An 11002-nucleotide genomic window follows, 5' to 3' on the forward strand; every position below is an offset into this window, starting at 1 on the left:
ACATAACCTCTCAAAATCTATGGGATGCTGCGAAAGCAGTGCTCAGAGGGAAATTTATAGCAATCCAGGCCTTTCTCAAAAAAGAAGAAAGATCCCAAATTGACAACTTAACCCTCCACCTAAATGAATTAGAAAAAGAAGAACAAAGAAGTCCTAAAGTCAGCAGAAGGAAGGAAATTGTAAAGATCAAAGAAGAAATCAATAAAATAGAGACTCAAAAAACAATAGAGAAAATTAATAAAACCAAGAGCTGGTTCTTTGAAAAGGTGAACAAAATTGATAAACCCCTGGCCAGACTCACTAAAAAGAGGAGAGAAAGAACCCAAATCACCAAAATTATAAATGAAAAAGGAGAAATCACAACGGATACAGCAGAAATACAAAAAACCATAAGAGAATACTATGAACAACTATATGGCAATAAGTTTGACAATCTGGAAGAAATGGACAATTTTCTAGACTCTTACAGCCTGCCAAAACTGAATCAAGCAGAAACAGACCAACTGAACAGACCAATCACTAGAAATGAAATTGAAGAGGTCATAAAATCACTCCCTACAAATAAAAGCCCAGGACCAGATGGCTTCACAGGTGAATTCTATCAAACATATAAAGAGGAATTGGTGCCCATCCTCCTTAAACTCTTTCAAAAGGTTGAAGAAGAAGGAATACTCCCAAAGACATTCTATGAGGCCACCATCACCCTCATTCCAAAACCAGGCAGAGATACCACCAAAAAAGAAAACTATCGCCCAATATCATTGATGAATATAGATGCAAAACTTCTCAACAAAATCTTAGCCAACCGAATCCAACAACATATCAAAAAAATTATACACCATGACCAGGTTGGGTTCATCCCAGGTTCACAAGGATGGTTCAACATACGCAAATCAATCAACATCATACACCACATTAACAAAAAAAAAGTCAAAAATCATATGATCATCTCAATAGATGCAGAAAAAGCATTTGACAAAGTTCAACATCCATTCATGATCAAGACCCTCGCCAAAGTGGGTATAGAGGGAACATTCCTGAATATAATCAAAGCCATTTATGATAAACCCACAGCAAATATAATCCTCAATGGGGAAAAACTGAAAGCCTTCTCACTCAAATCTGGAACAAGACAGGGATGCCCACTCTCACCACTGCTCTTCAACATAGTTTTGGAAGTCTTAGCCACAGCAATTAGACAAACAAAAGAAATCAAAGGCATCCATATAGGAAGAGAAGAGATCAAACTGTCACTGTATGCAGATGACATGATTCTATACCTAGAAAACCCTAAGGACTCAACCCCAAAACTCCTTGAACTGATTAATAAATTCAGCAAAGTGGCAGGATATAAGATTAACATTCAGAAGTCAGTTGCATTTCTGTATACCAGCAATGAAGCATTAGAAAAGGAATACAAAAATACGATACCTTTTAAAATTGTACCTCACAAAATCAAATACCTCGGAATACACCTAACCAAAGAGGTAAAGGACCTATATGCCGAGAACTATAAAACCTTAATCAAAGAAATCAAAGAAGATGTAAAAAAATGGAAAGATATTCCATGTTCCTGGATTGGAAAAATCAATATTGTGAAAATGGCCATCCTACCCAAAGCAATCTACAGATTCAATGCAATCCCTATCAAATTACCCATGACATTTTTCACAGAACTAGAACAAACAATCCAAACATTTATATGGAACAACAAAAGACCCAGAATCGCCAAAGCAATCCTGAGAAACAAAAACCAAGCAGGAGGCATAACTCTCCCAGACTTCAAGAAATACTACAAAGCCACAATCATCAAAACAGTGTGGTACTGGTATCAAAACAGACAGACAGACCAATGGAACAGAATAGAGAATCTGGAAATTAACCCTGACAACTATGGTCAATTAATCTTTGACAAGGGAGGCAAGAACATCAAATGGGAAAAGGAAAGTCTATTCAGCAAGCATTGCTGGGAAACCTGGACAGCTGTATGCAAAGCAATGAAACTAGAACACACCCTCACACCATGCACAAAAATAAACTCCAAATGGCTGAAAGACTTAAATATACGACAGGACACCATCAAACTCCTAGAAGAAAACATAGGCAAAACACTCTCTGACATCAACATCATGAATATTTTCTCAGGTCAGTCTCCCAAAGCAATAGAAACTAGAGCAAAAATAAACCCATGGGACCTCATCAAACTGAAAAGCTTTTGCACAGCAAAGGAAACCCAAAAGAAAACAAAAAGACAACTTACAGAATGGGAGAAAATAGTTTCAAATGATGCAACTGACAAGGGCTTAATCTCTAGAATATACAAGCAACTTATACAACTCAACAGCAAAAAAACCAATCAATCAATGGAAAAATGGGCAAAAGACCTGAATAGACATTTCTCCAAAGAAGATATACAGATGGCCAACAAACACATGAAAAAATGCTCAACATCGCTGATTATAAGAGAAATGCAAATCAAAACTACCATGAGATACCACCTCACACCAGTCAGAATGGCCATCATTAATAAATCCACAAATAACAAGTGCTGGAGGGGCTGTGGAGAAAAGGGAACCCTCCTGCACTGTTGGTGGGAATGTAAACTGGTACAGCCACTATGGAGAACAGTTTGGAGATACCTTAGAAATCTATACATAGAACTTCCATATGACCCTGCAATCCCACTCTTGGGCATCTATCCGGACAAAGCTCTACTTAAAAGAGACACATGCACCCGCATGTTCATTGCAGCACTATTCACAATAGCCAGGACATGGAAACAATCCAAATGTCCATCGACAGAGGATTGGATTCGGAAGATGTGGTATATATACACGATGGAATACTACTCAGCCATTAAAAAGGATGACATCATGCCATTTGCAGCAACATGGATGGAACTAGAGAATCTCATACTGAGTGAAATGAGCCAGAAAGACAAAGACAAATACCATATGACATCACTTATAACTGGAATCTAATATCCAGCACAAATGAACATCTCCTCAGAAAAGAAAATCAATCATGGACTTGGAGAAGAGACTTGTGGTTGCCTGATGGGAGGGGGAGGGAGTGGGAGGGATCGGGAGCTTGGGCTTATCAGTCACAACGTAGAATAGATTTACAAGGAGATCCCGCTGAATAGCATTGAGAACTATGTCTAGATACTCATGTTGCAACAGAAGAAATGGTGGGGGGAAAAACTGTAATTGTAATGTATACATCTAAGGATGACCTGACCCCCTTGCTGTACAGTGGGAAAATAAAATAAAATTTAATAAAAAAAAAAAAAAAAAAAAAAAAAAAAAAAAAAAAAAAACATACAATGGTACGATCAATAAAGTTAAAAAAAAAAAAAAAAAAAAAAAAAAAAAAAGAATGGATAAGCAATGAGGTCCTGCTGTACAGCACAGGGAACTATATTCAGTCTCTTGGGATAGACCATGATGGAAAATAATACTTTAAAGCGTATATAGATTTAAAAAATCTGACAGTAAGCCTCCAGGCTAGATGTTTTACCTTCCAATGGTATGAGCCCTTACATCTGTTTTGTCCACTAAGATTCAATTTGCTCAACGAATTCCAAGCTATAGGTAAAGCTGCTCAGCATCACTAATCATTTCAAATACGCAAATCAAAACCACAATAAAATATCCCGCTTCATACCCATTAGGATGGCTACTATTTAAAAAAAAAAAAAAAAAAGCAGAATGTAACATATTTTGTGAGAATGTGGAGAAATTGGAAGCCTTGTGTACTGCTGGTAAGAATGGAAAATGGGGCAGCCGCATGGAAAACAACACTATGGACCCCCCAATTTTTTAAATATAATTACCGTATGATCCGGCAGTTCCACTTCTGAGTACACACCCAAAAGAATTGAAAGTAGGAACTCAGATATCGGTACACCCGTCTTCACTGCAGCCCTACTCACAACAGCCAAAAGGCAGAATCCACCCAAGTGTCCATTGTTAGATGAGCAGATAAGCAAAATGAGGTGGATACCCACAATGGAATATTATTTAGCCTTAAAAAGGAAGGAAATTCTCACACAGGCTACTGCATGGATGAACCTTGAGGACATTATGCTAAATGAAGGACAAATACTATGTGATTCTCCACTCCCAGGAGGTCCTAGAGTAGTCAAAATCATCAAAACAGAAAGTAGAATGCTGGTTGCCAGGGGCAGGGTGAGGGGGGATGGGGAGTTCGTGTTTAATGAGCACAGTTTTGTTTGGCAAGAGGGACAGACTTCCGGAGATGGACGGTGGCGATGGCTACACAACAGTATGAGTGGACTTCATGCCACCGAACTGACACGTAAAGATGGTTAGGATGGTAAATCTTCTGCTACGTGTACCTTCTGTGGGTGCCCTCCCGATAGCCAATCACAACCTCCTTTACTTCTTCCCCTGCCCCTGGTGAGAAGCCCACGCCGGCACCTGAGAGGCTCCAAAGCATTTGCTGGGGGCCCTTGTTTGGTCCCACAGGAGCCAGTAGAGCCAGCAGCTGCCATCAATTCTGACGCCCCTCTGTGGGCTCCAACTCGGACCCTGGGCACCAGCTTCAAGAGGCTGCCCCTCACCACAGCTATCTCAGGTGCCCCAAATGGGGACACCACATCCTCCCCACCCCACCTGCCTCCACTGGAGCCCCTCCCAGGGCCAAGAACAGATCCGATTGTTCTATGCTTCTCCCCGTGATGACTGAGAGCCAGCACCCCCCTCCGACCTGACCCACAGTGGCTGTCTGTTGACTGAATCAATGCCCACACAGAAGTGAGCCAAGATCTCCAGCCAAATGAGCATCCATCATTTCCAATGTCTCTCCGCCTCCCCTTCCGGCCCTGCCTGGGACCCAGCCTCCCCAGCGTTAAAGAAAATACATGTTTAAGGGAGTTCTTGTTGTGGCTCAGCAAACTACAGTCTGGATACTAATGAACCCAACAAGTATCCACGAGGACGTGAACTCTATCCCTGCACTCACTCAGTGGGTTAAGGATCTGGCTTTGCCATGCACTGTGGTGTAGGCTGCAGTTATGGCTTGGACCCTGCATTGCTGTGGCTATGGTGCAGGCTGGCAGCTACAGCTCCGATTCGACCCCTAGCCTGGGAACTTCCATGTGCTGCAGGTGCAGCTCTAAAAAGAAAAAAGACAAAAAAAAAAAAAAATAGGATTTCCCATCGCGTCTCAGTGGTTAATGAACCCGACTAGTAACCATGAGGACGGGTTCAATCCCTGGCCTCACTCAGTGGGTTAAGGATCCAGTGCTGCCGTGAGCTGTGGTGTAGGCTGGCAGCTACAGCTCTGATTCGACCCCTAGCCTGGGACCCTCCATATGCCCGGGTGTGGCCCTCAAAAGACAAAAGACCAAAAATAATAATAATAAATATTTTGATGGCACTTGTTAAAGATGGTGGGCAGACCCCATTCAGGACCACTGCCGCAGGTACAGGGACCACGGCAGTAAGATTTGGGAGGAAAGAGACAGAGCTCAACTCTGAACACGGCCTCGACACGCAGGAAGTGAGAGCCAAGGAGCAGGGTGAATGGGGGTCAGTGGATGGATGGAAAATTACTAAGAGGAAGCATGAGGGGTGAGGGGAACTCCGGCTAAACTCATCTCACAGGATTCTTGCTGAAGGCCGGCTGGGGAGCTCAGACATCACCTAGCGGATGCTGGAGGATGAAGAACCTGATCAGAGTGGAGGTTCTGGATAATTAGATTTTACAAGGAAAGTGGCACAGCTGGGCCCAGAAGAAAGTTACGGAAACTGACTCCAGTTTGATCAAGAAGAGACTGTCCCAGCCTCTCCTGGGGTGTGTGAATGAACTCTAATCAACACTGCTTAAACGTGAAAGCTGCCATCACACCACTCTCCCTTTCTCAAAAGATATCTTTTGGAAACACGGGCCCATGTTTCCCCAAAATGCCTGTCTAGCAAGGTGAATGGTCACCTCTCCCCTCACCTGTGTCCCCTGAGAACAGTCGGTCATTGGAAATCCTGAACATGCTTGTCAGTTCTCACCAATGGCCACGAGATGGCAACATCGTGCATCAGTCACTTTCCAGACAGAGCGCCTTGGGAAACAACACACAGGATCTATATTAAGCAGAAAGTAATGAATGGGAGGAAGGAGAGGAAATCAAAAAGCAGGGGCTTTCAGTTCCAGCTCCCTGTCCTGCTATGTGGCTCTATAGCTTGAACACATCCTTTAATCTCCCAGCTTCTGTACCTATAAAATGGATCTAGTGGTGGTAGCGATGCCTAAGACAGGGAATAAAGCCCAGGTGCTCTTCTGGGGAGCTTTAAAAAATAGTGAAGTCCAAGCCTCACTCACACCAATTAAATTGGAATCTCTCCACGTGCCTTTCCCCAGCCTAGAACTTAGGAAAAAAACAAAACCTAAGCTCCCCAGGTAATTGCAGTGTGCAGCCTGCAGAGAAGCACAGCTCCAGGGTGGTAGTTCTCAAGCTTGAGTGCATCAGGACCACTTGACGCTCTTAAATAATACAGACTGCTGGATCCCACCCCCAGAGTTTCTGATTTAGCCACCAAGAAGTGGCTGGTGCTGCAGGCCGGAGCCATGCTTTGAGAGCCTCTGCCATGGAGAGAGAGAGAAACGTCAGCTCATGCGTATAAAGCACTGAGCATCACACTCGGACAAAGAAAACCTTCCATGAATGTCACTCTCTTCCTTAACCCACTGCCATCCTTCCAGGCTATCTGTGGGACACCCTGGTTCCAATCTGGGCCCAGATTTGAAACTAGACACCCTGCCATCTCCTTGCTATGGGTCCAGAAATTGAACTGAGCCTCAATTTCACATCCGTAAGATAAGAGTACAAACTCCTGCCTTGCCAAGATGTAACAAGGGAAGATGATATATGTAAAGTACGAGGCAGAGGGTGAGTCTCAAGAAGTGGCAGCTAGGAGTTCCCACTGTGGCTCAGTGGGTTAATGATCGGGTGTTGTCTCTGTGGCAGCGCAAGTTCAATCTCTGGCCCAGCACAGTGAGTTAAGGATCTGGCAGTATTGCTGCAGCTGTAGCGTAGGTCAAAGCTGTGGCACAGATTTGACCCCTGGCCCGGGAAGTTCCATATGCCGCAAGTGCAGCCAAAAAAGAAAAAAAAAAAAAAGTGGTAGCTAATTTTCAGGACCTTGGATTAGACATTGGTTTCTTGCACTGGATACCAAAAGCACAAGGGACAAACGGAAAAACATATATAAATTGGACTTCATTAAAACTAAAAGCTTTTGCATTTCAAAGGACACTATACAGAAAGTGAAAAAAACAACCTAGAAAATGGGAAAGAAACATTTGTAAACTACATATTTGATAAGGGACTTCGAGCTATATGTATATAAAACTTGCAATGCGAGAGAAAAAGACAACCCAGTTAAAAATAGGCAAATGATATAAATAGACATTTGTCCAAAGAAGATATACAGAGAGCCAATACACTTGAAAAGGTGCTCAACAATATTAGTCATTTGGGAAACGCAAATCAAGCCCACATTGAGATACACTTCACACTCACTGGAACGGCTAGAATCAAAAGGACAAGTATTAATGAGTGTTGGTGAGAATGTGGAGAAATCGGAGCCCTGAATATTGCTGGTAGAAATGTAAAATGGTAGGGCTGCTTTGTAAAACAGCTTGACAATTCCTCAAAGATTAAATCTAGAGTTACCATATGGCCCAGCAAATCTACTCTCAAATATATACCCCAGGAGAATTAAAAATATCTTCACACAAAAACTTGTACACAAGTGTTCATAGCAGTCTTATTCATAATAGCCCCAAAGCAGAAACAACCCAAATGTACATCAACTGATGAACTGATAAACAAATGTGTGATATCTGCACATTAGAATATTACACAGCCATAAAAAAGAATGAAGTGCTGATACATAATACTACATAGATGAACCCTGAAAATGTCATGCTAAGTGAAAGAATCCAGTCACAAAAGACCACATATTATATGATTCCATTTATATAAAATGCCCAGAAGAAGCAAATCCACAGAGACAGAAAGCAGATTGATGGATGCTAAGGGCTAGGGGGAGGGGAAAAGGGAATGACTGCTAATGGCGTATTGGGTTTCTTTGGGGTGATGCGAATGTTCTAGGATTAGATAGTGGTGACTGATGCACAAATCTGTGAATATACTAAAAAAACACAGGAGTTCCCGTCGTGACACAGCAGTTAACAAATCTGACTAGAATCCACAAGGATGCAGTTTCGATCCCTGGCCTCGCTCAATGGGTTAAGGATCCGGCGTTGCCATAAGCTGTGTGTAGGTCACAGACTCGGCTTGGATCTGGCGTTGCTGTGGCTGTGGTGTAGACTGGCAGCTGCAGCTCTGATTTGACCCCTAGCCTGGGAACTTCTTCATGCCGTGGGTGTGGCCCTAAAAAAAAAGAAAGGGAAAAAAAAAAAAGAGAATTTGTATATCTTAAAAGGGTGAACATTATGATATATGAATTATATCTCAGGAAAGTTATTTCGTTTTTTTAAAGAGTATCTCTATTCTTTACTGCTGTTGTTTGCCATGGAGATGATACTTGGATTGAATTTCAGGGAGCTGGAAGGACTAGAAGTTCTTTGGGAGGTGCACCTCCAGGCAGTGGGGGTGGCACATGCAAAGGCCCTGTGGTCTGACAGAGCCCTGTGCTTATAGGGAACTCAGTCCCCCAGCATGGCTGGGGCTGAAGGGTGAGCGACAGGACTGCAGTGGGCAGCAGGGCCTTGAACACCAGCCTGAGGAGCTTGGACCTCGTGCCAAAGAGTGAAGGGTGGCGGTCATCATGTAGGAAGTGGCAGCAAACAGCAGACAGGAGAGAAGGGGGGTGGGATGGGGTGAGACGATGTATGACTCTCCCGTGAGAGGGAGGCCCATAGTGAGGGTCCCAGAGCCGAGGCCCTGAGGGGCTGGCCTACGAGCTGGGAGAGGGTGGCAAACCATCCCCATCAAGCCTCGCTTGTCACCAAACCCCACCACCCTGACCCCTGTTCTCCTTCATTCCAGCCAAGGACTCAGAAGCAGAAGGAAACCTTTCCAGAAGTACCAATGGACTGGAGGAGCTGTTCCCAGAAAGAGTCCCCCAGCCGAGGCAGCAGAGGCCCTGGATGACGGCCAGATTCTCAGACACAAGGGCAAACAGAAACAACCTGAGACCTTCATGCCAACAAAAAGACCCCAGCGTCCTCCTCTGAGCTGGCAGTGTTGCCACAGCTCCACCCTGCCCTTCCTGCTGCCAGGCTTGTTAGAACTGTGTGTAAACTGCGAGTTACCAGGCTCAGAGCCAGCCCTAGGTGTACGAGCTTGAGCCCAGGGCCGGGGAGGCTTGCTTTGGGTTGGGTGGGGTTTCTCTCCCTTCCCTCCTGGTTCTCAATGGCATGGCGGGCGGGTGAGGTTGGGAGACCCCCAAAATCTCCACCAGCTGTGATCAGTTCCATCCAATCTGCCTTGGGTTCTCCCTGGCAGCTTCCTTCCTCAGGACCAGCTTAGACTCCTCGACCTCCAATCAGACTGTGTCCCCATCCTCGGGCTGCAGGGGTCGGGAGGGGCGGAGCTGGAGACGGCTAAGGGGTCTAGGGATGGCCAGGAGAAGGGACGGGCCAGCGCAGGCAGGAGGCAGCCATCCCAGGCTGATTCTGGCCCTGCTGCCTCACTGCCATGCCTGGGGTCTGGGCCTGAGCCCTGCCTGTCCCCCCCATCAAGGGGCAGGACCAGGGGGCCCTGCAGATGGCAAAGCCTCCGACCCATTGTTTCCCCGGGACACTCTGACGGAGAACAAAAGGAATGCAGGGCCCAGAGACAGGAAGTCCTGGCTTCCCTGTGGCGAGACTCGGGCCTGCCCGCCAAGCAGGGAGGAAGGGTCCTTGGCCCCATCCTGTGGCTCCTGGCATGCTGGGCTACCCTGGAGGAAGGCCTCGACCTCTCTGGGTGTCTGCAGGAGATGAAGGTGCAGAAGGCTGGGTCCACAGGGTAGCAGAGGCAGATGATTCCAGGTGATGGAGGAAGAAGAGGTTGTCCCGGGGCCTGGCCCTTCCTTGGCCCCGCTGTACCCCTCAGCCACTCGTGCACCCAAAAACACACATGGTCACACCAATGTGGGCACCTTACACGCTCCACGTGGCCTCGGGCATGTACACATGTAGCCACACAGCGGCCAAACATGCCGTGCACATGCAGAGGCCGTGCTCACACCCCCACGTGTGCCCACATGCACCCCCACCATCAGCCTCCCTGCGGCGTCACTGTCGGGACTAACTTGGTCGACACCTGCTGTGTGCCAGAGGCTGCTCTACGCACCTGAATCTTGTCCATCACTCCTTCCAGCAGCCCTTCGAGGAAGACACGCAAGTACACCCATTTTACAGACGTGGAAGCTTCGGCACCAAAGCCTGGTCCAGGACCGGCGGGACCGTAAGTGGCAGAGGTCCCCAGGACAGGACCACAGGTGCCACTCTGAGCCCTCACGTCGGGCTGCTCCTGGCCTCCCCTCAGCCCCGCAGCAGAAGCTGCTTCCTAAGAGGCTGCCCGGCTGTGGTGGGCGTGAGAAACACCCGGGACAGCGGTGTGCGGGGGAGGCATTGTCCTCACTGTCGGGAGCTCGCGCCTGCTCCACCAGCCCCTTCCTGGCCAAGGACAGGCCTCGCTTGGTCCAGCTCCAGGGACTGTATACTCAGTGACCACAGCTCGTAGCTCCTCAGAGCAATTCTCCTAAACTTCAGGGCTCCTCGGCCCCCATCGGTAAGAGGCCCCCAGCCACCCCACTGCCTGGGCTCCTCAGTGGGGCCTGAGAGGCCCCCTGCCGGCCCCTCCCAGCAGCTCAATGCTTCCGCTCAGGGGAACAGCTTCTCCCCACAAACAGGCTCGGACCCTGCCATTCCCCCTGCCCAGCCCACCCTTCCTCTTGCCCTGCGCATCCTTTCAGAGCAGCCTGGGCACCCCATCCTCTGGCAGCTTCCCAGGCTGCCTCCTCCA

At 46.7% G+C, this 11002-nt stretch overlaps 1 long non-coding RNA gene across 1 annotated transcript in view; it reads right to left on the minus strand.

Annotated features, from left to right (window-relative positions):
- Positions 1-10520, minus strand: part of LOC102162742 (uncharacterized) — a 651142-nt gene extending 640622 nt beyond the window's left edge. The window contains exon 1 of the long non-coding RNA XR_014805823.1: positions 10328-10520. This is a non-coding gene — a long non-coding RNA (uncharacterized LOC102162742). The remainder of the gene's footprint in view (positions 1-10327) is intronic.
- Positions 10521-11002: the final 482 nt, after the last annotated feature.

The sequence above is a fragment of the Sus scrofa genome, chromosome 6, assembly GCF_054392235.1.
Source record: "Sus scrofa isolate SSC_HxYL_T2T_F1_AM1 chromosome 6, Sscrofa_HxYL_maternal_Yorkshire_Landrace_v2.0, whole genome shotgun sequence".
NCBI classification, from domain to species: domain Eukaryota; kingdom Metazoa; phylum Chordata; class Mammalia; order Artiodactyla; family Suidae; genus Sus; species Sus scrofa.